This window comes from Penaeus vannamei, chromosome 22, assembly GCF_042767895.1.
Source record: "Penaeus vannamei isolate JL-2024 chromosome 22, ASM4276789v1, whole genome shotgun sequence".
Lineage (NCBI taxonomy): Eukaryota > Metazoa > Arthropoda > Malacostraca > Decapoda > Penaeidae > Penaeus > Penaeus vannamei.
Genome location: NC_091570.1, coordinates 38,713,651 through 38,721,150, shown reverse-complemented (window position 1 = coordinate 38,721,150; position 7,500 = coordinate 38,713,651).

Genomic DNA, 7,500 nt, shown 5'->3' with positions numbered 1-7,500 from the left:
TAACCACAACAAGTTCTGATGATGATGATTGCAATTACCATTAATAACAGGAATAAAAACAGTTACGATAAAATTAACAGTAGTAGCATAACTAGCATTACGATATCAATTATCATTATATAGATTAACGGTATTATCATATTTATAATAATGCTAGTAGTGATAATATATGTAATAGCAGAAACAGTAATTAGGATGCACATATAAAAATAATAATAATAATAATGATAATAATAAATCAGTATGTTAGTTTAGTATTTCCAAATCAAAGGTATTTGAAATATATTAGATAAGAAAGAGACTAACCTTGGACAAACTTTCTGATATTGTAATTATCATTATCATTATCATCATTACTACCATCATCATCATTATCATCATTACTACCATCATCATCATTATCATCATTACTACCATCATCATTATCATCATTACTACCATCATCATTATCATCATTACTACCATCATCATTATCATCGCCATCATCATTACCATTATTATTATTATTGTTATTACTGTCAAAATCACTACTATTACCATTATTATTATTATTATCATCATCATTAGTGTTATCATTATCATAATCATTTTCATAAACAATAACATTATTACTATAAACATTATCATCAATATCATGATCATATTATTATTAATATCATTATTATCATTGTTGTTGTAGTTCTTATCATTATCATTATTATTATCAATGCTGTCACTATCATTATTATTACTGTTATCATTATTACTGTTATCATAATCATTAACATTATCAGTATTAATATAAATATTACCATTAATTTTATCATCGTCATTATCTTTATAATTATTGTTATGTTTTCTATTACTATCGTTATATATCACTGTAATTATCATTATCATTATTCCTGTACCCTTACCATTATTATCATTACTATTATTACTATTATTGTTGTTATTACCATTATCACTATTATCATTATTAAAATTATCATTATCATTATCATAATTATTCCGATTATTATCATAATCATTTTCATCATTATCATTATTATTATCTCTATCATAATTACCATTATATTTATTATTATGATGATGATTAATATTGTTACTTTCATCATCACCATTATCATTTTTATTGTTTCTATCGTTATTATCATCATTATCATTACTATTACTATTTATTTTATCACAGAAGTGAGAAATGTATTAATGACAATTATCATTATCATTATAGTAATACAGGTAATGATACAAATATCGACAATAATGATAAAATGATGATAAAAGCAACATGAACAATGATTATGATAATGATGATAAAAACAACGATGATGATGATAATGATATATGATGATATATGATGATATGATGATAATGATAATAATATGATGATAATGACAATTATAAAAGGAATAATCAACAGACCGACTGCAAAGCTACGAACATGGACTGCCCTGGTCCTTCTGATGACCATAGCAGAACGCCCCTGTGGTAGCCAAGTGGTCTTCCTCAGCCACAGCAACTACCCCTCGTTCCTGTACATCAGCCCCGGGCACTGGGTCTGTTTCTGTGGACAACCGTCCAGACACTTCGGTACCTCTTCAGCTAACCATTCATCCGCTGGTTGGAACGGTTGGTTGGGTTGTTAGGGTTCATTTCTTCCTTGTTAAGGTACTGTCTTTTGGTCTTTATGTTCGCTCTGTGATCCGGATGATGTGACTTTCACGTTATGAGGTGGGGCGGGGGGCGGGGGGGGATTAGCTCGAGGGGAGGGTGACGTGAACGCGACGTCATGGGAAAGTTTGGTTGACGGGGTGAGGGAAGTTTGCTGTCATGAGAATTTCGGGGGATAGGCCGGAGTGACGGGGATGACTCGTCATGAGTGCACGCGACTCTTGAGCTCAGCGTTGTCTGAACCTGGTGTCTGAAGAGCGTTGTAGGACGGGTCTAAAACTACCGGCAGCAAAATCCAAAGCAATGGCTCTGAGAACTGATGTCAGAAACAAAACAAAAAAAAAAGAAAAGAAAAAAAAAAAACACTGTGCAGGGTTTGGATCTGGAATGGGTTAAGGACTACTTTATACCTTGGTGTATGGGAGGGTGGTTAGACCCGGTGGGCGTTTAGGGAGGGTCTTTGTCATCATTTCCATCGACAGCGTGGAATGTACCAAGATATAAGGGGTGTTTAACTTCCTATATTGGTTGAACACAAGTGAACAGTAGTGATACACCGACGTGACTGTCCTCTGAGTAACACACACTTAGAAATAAACACGATACGACTCCTGGTGCTGGTGGAAGCAGAGGCCAGCCAGTCCAATCATCCGTGAGACATGGTTGGAAGAGTGCAAGCTCCTGGAGGACGCTATTCCTGCTTGTCGTGAAGCGCGGCGTGGAGTTTATTACAGAAAAAATGAATATTACGAGGGAAAAAAAAAAAAAAAAAAAAAAATATATATATATATATATATATATATATATATATATATATATATATATATATATATATATATATATATATACACCAAATAACAAAATATTATTATTGCCCTCAGTTATGGACAATCAGTAATATGGAGTCTGTTCAAGGAAACCAGATTATTACCACCTGGATAGAGCAAATCAAATGACAATAGCAGGCATTTTAATCTGGCATAAAAAGCAAAACGCGCTTATGCAGAAAATGCCAAAGGAGAGGCATGGAGTCCTACCACCCGTCAGGAGTGTCCTTGTGCGGCCGGACTACAAACCCGATAGAGTGGCCGCTCAAGGAAGCTTAATGCCAATATTTTGGGTCACCTGCCGGCAGCGAAGCATCCGGATCTATGGAGTCGTTAACTAAAGAAAACGGTTGACATATAAACAAATGTGTAAGTAGTTTAAGATTGATACACACGATATTGGTTAAAATCGGTTACTCTACTTATTTCATCAAACACCAAACCCACCTGTTATTCTAATTCCAAAATGACATAAATCACACAACTGTTATGGTAGTATGCCTGGAATATGGACGTATAAAGACACGTAGAGAGAGAGAGAGGGAGAGTCAGATAGACAGAGAGAGGGGGGGAGGGAGGGATTGCAGGAAGGAGAGAGAGACAGAGACAGACAGACAGAAACAGAGACAGACAGACAGAGAGAGATAGAGAAGGAGAGAGTCAGGCAGACAGGGAGGGAGGGAGGGGAGAGAGAGAGAGAGACAGACAAAGGCAGAGAGAGAGAGAGAGTCAGGCATACAGAGAAACAGAGAGAGGGGAGGGTGCGGGAAGGAGAGAGAGGACGGGAAAAGGAGGGAGGGAGAGAGAGACAGACAGAGACAGAGTGCGTGTATTTTCATTTCTTACTCATACATCCACTATCATTTCCCTTCCGCCGTCTAAATCTTCCCCTAAGTCAACAGTACCGAACAAGCCCCCCCCCCCGTCCTCCCCTGGCAGGCGCCCTCCAGCCAAACGCTCCGGGCGAAGGTGATCTTCACGGGCGAGGTGGATGGCAACTTCACCCTGACGCAGAGCAACCCTCCCCTGGCGCCCACGCTGATCCAGGGCACCATCACCGGCCTCTCTCCGGGGCTCCACGGCTTCCACATTCACGAGTTCGGCGACCTCCCCGACGGCTGCAGGACCATCGGGAGTCACTACAATCCGCACAAGGTTGGGTTCGAACTTGGGCTTATTCGCACTGCGATGATTCACAGGATTCGGAACTGTTTCGAGATGTGGCGAGAGGCTTTTTTCGCTTTCATGAACACTAAGAGGAAATTGGAGAGACAGACAGACAGAGAGAGAGGGGGGAGGGTATAGGGGGGATGAGAGAGAGAGAATAAGGGAGAGAGGAGATAGGGGGGCGAGAGAGATAGGGGGACCAGAGAGAGAGTGAGTGGGGAGGGGGAGACGATAGAGAGAGATAGAGGAGAAAGAAAGAGAGCGAGGGAGGGAGGAAAGTCAGAGAGAGGAGAGACAGAGGAGAGACGAAAGATATACAGAGGAGAGAGAGGGGGGAGGGGGAGAAAGAGAGATAGAGAAAGAAAGGAGAAAGAGAGATAGGGGGGGGAGAAAGAGAATGAGAGAGACATAGGAGAAAGAGAGAGATAGAGGAGAAAGAGAGAGACAGAGGATAAAGAGAGAGACAGAGGAGAAAGTGAGACACAGAGGAGAGAGAGCGACAGACCTTTCGTCCACGGCAGGGCGCAACGTGCACTGCCCGGCGAACTCTAAGAAACCACCCGCATCCGACACGTACCTTCCACGCGATCAAAGGGTCTTGTCCCTCACACACGTCCTGTCCCTCCTGAAGGCGCTGAAGAACAGTTCTTTGAGGGAATGGACAAGCTTTTCTTCCATGAGTTATTGCCAAATGAGTGTGAATTGTCTTAGGATAAAAGATTTCAGATTCGTGACATTAGTATCAAACGGAAGAAAGAATAGAGAAAGTCATGCATTATTTCACGAGGTACGAATATTCGACGTGTTAGGTTCGAAGTATCGTGTTCACATTGCAAATAACTAGATAATGTGACTTTATACTGGTGTCAAATTACATTAATTGCTGTAGGAAATAAGGATATGTAATTTTCACACGCTGAACTTGACCTACATGCTAATCAGTATTCATTCTATGTTGCAACAGGAACAACGAAGGGAAGGACAAGAAAACACACGAATATGCCTTTTTCGCTAATGCTTCTTCAGGGCATACATGACAAGAGGTACGAAAAGTCCTTCGGCATATTCGTGTGTTTCCTTGTCCTTCCCTTCGTTGCTCCTGTTGCAATCTGTTCGTCATGATTTCCACACTCATTCCATCATGTGTGGGATAGAAGCACGTATCCTTGCGCTAAAAAAAAAGTCAAAATGCTTTGTTCCTCCGTGTCACAGCTGCGCCAATACCCAGAGGGACCATTTATGTGTAAATGATGGTAGTTGGCCCGTTCGAACACCGACGCGCTGAAGTCGAAGTCGGAGTCTGACGGACGTGGCGAACAAGGTGTGTGAGAGGACTAATATAGACCTTGGTGACGATCTTGGTGGGGCAGTAACCTATAAAATGATGCGCGATGAAAGCGTTTGGGGGTGGTTCGCATTACAGAGAGAGGGGGGGGGAGAGGGGGGAGAAAGAGAGAGAGAGAGCGGGGGGGGGGGGAAGAGAGAGAGAGAGAGCGGGGTGGGGAAGAGAGAGAGAGAGAAGGGAGGGGGGGGGGAAGAGAGAGAGAGAGATGGGGGAGGGAGAAAGAGAGAGAGGGGGGGAGGGAGAAAGAGAGAGAGTGAGAGAGGAGAAAGGCATATATGATGTATGGACTGGTAATATAGAGGTAGACAGATAAAGAGAGATACTGATTGATAGACAGATGAAAGAAAGATGATAAGTTTCATACCAGAACCACCAATAACACCCGAAATAACCGGGAAAAGGTAATATACTTTATATATACAGCCGGTTTGTTAAAACTGTGCCAGACCCGACCCAATGAATTTTCATAAATACACAGATATAAAGGCATATCTGTCTATATATCTGATAGATATACATTTAACTATCTATTTGCCAGGTTGATATGCGTGTCTAGACTGATAAATATGCATTTATTTCTTTATTTATGTATGTCAAGTAAAAGAATATTCTTTGGGTCGGGCCTCGCACAATTCTAACAAACCGGCAGTTAGTTGAGGATCTTTCAAGATGAGTGAATCATACCAAAGCCAGATGCCTTGGGTATATCCACACTATAATTATCGACAACAAGGAGATAAGATCTGTTTATTACCACGTCAAGATAACATTCAGTGTGACGAGAGATAGAGAATCGGTCATTTCTATAAATAGGCTTATTCACAAAACCCGAAGATGTGGACACGAGATAAGCAACGTTGAAGAAAATCACATTTAGTAACAAACATTCAAAATGCTACAGTAATAGGGTGACTTTTAACTCGTTATCCAAAAATAGATCTGAAAAGATCTGAACATTAACACAAGCTTGAGCCACATACTTACCAATATTGATTCTAAGGACTAATACTAACACTATTACCAATAGACTACCCTAACAGCACTAACTAATATAAGAAGGAAAGAGAGAGAGAGAGAGAGAGAGAGAGAGAGAGCGAGAGGGAGACCCTAACAGAACTAATATAAGAAGGAAAAAGAGAGAGGGAGAGGTGAGAGAGAGAGAGAGAGAGAGAGAGAGAGAGAGAGAGAGAGAGAGAGAGAGAGAGCGAGAGGGAGACCCTAACAGAACTAACTAATATAAGAAGGAAGAAGAGAGAGGGAGAGGTGAGAGAGAGCGAGAGGGAGATCCTAACAGAACTAATTAATATAAAAAGGATGAAGAGAGAGAGAGAGACAGACAGAGACAGACAGAGAGAAAGAAAGAGAGGAAACAGAGAAACAGACAGAAAGGCATTGAGAGGTAGAGACAGACAGAGAGGAATAAAGAGAGAGAGAGAAACAGAGAGAGAGAAAGAGAGAAAACAGAGAAACAGACAGAAAGGCAGAGAGAGAACAAAGAGGGACTAGAGAGAGAAAGAGAGAAAGAAAGAAAGACCCTAACAGCACCAACCTATTACCCTCTCGCTAACGACCAAACGACCCATCTCCAGCGCCTGCACGGTTCCCCAAACGACCGAGAGAGACACGTGTATGTATATATATATATATATATATATATATATATATATATATATATATATATATATATATATATATATATATATATATATATATATAATATATATATATATATATACATATATACATATATATATATTTATATATTCATATAATATATATATATATATATATATATATATATATATATATATATATATATATATATATATATATATACATACTTATATTATATACATGTATATGTATTGTGTATGTGTGTGTATAAGGGGGAGGGGTATGTATATATAATGAATATCAGAAATATATATATATATATATATATATATATATATATATATATATATATATATATATATATATATGTCTATATATATACATATTATATATATATACATATTATATATATATATATATATATATATATATATATATATATATATATATATATTTATTTATTTATTTATACATATATACGTATATATATAATGATTTTCATAACTAGTGTTGCAATAAATTGAAAATTATTAGAAAAATAACAATGACACTATCCCGTACAAAACAAAACAAAAGAAAGTAGAAAATTCGGGAAGAGAAAGACATCCTTCGAACACAGATATCCGGTCAGGTTTTGAGATCTAAGACGTCAGACACTCATCAAGGCTAGTTTTTTTTCTTCTTAAAAAAAAATAAATGAATAAATAAAAATGAAAAAAATAAACACTTTCAGAATGTTTTTAGGAAGAACCACATAGAGATTCGAGGGTTTTCCAGTTCAAGTGTAGAGTTTCAAATTCTGAGTGGCGTCTGATGAAATTGGTTCGTATGTATATTTGTATCTAGTTTTATCAATACTCCAAGAGAAGGCTTTTCTATCTTGAATATGCATGA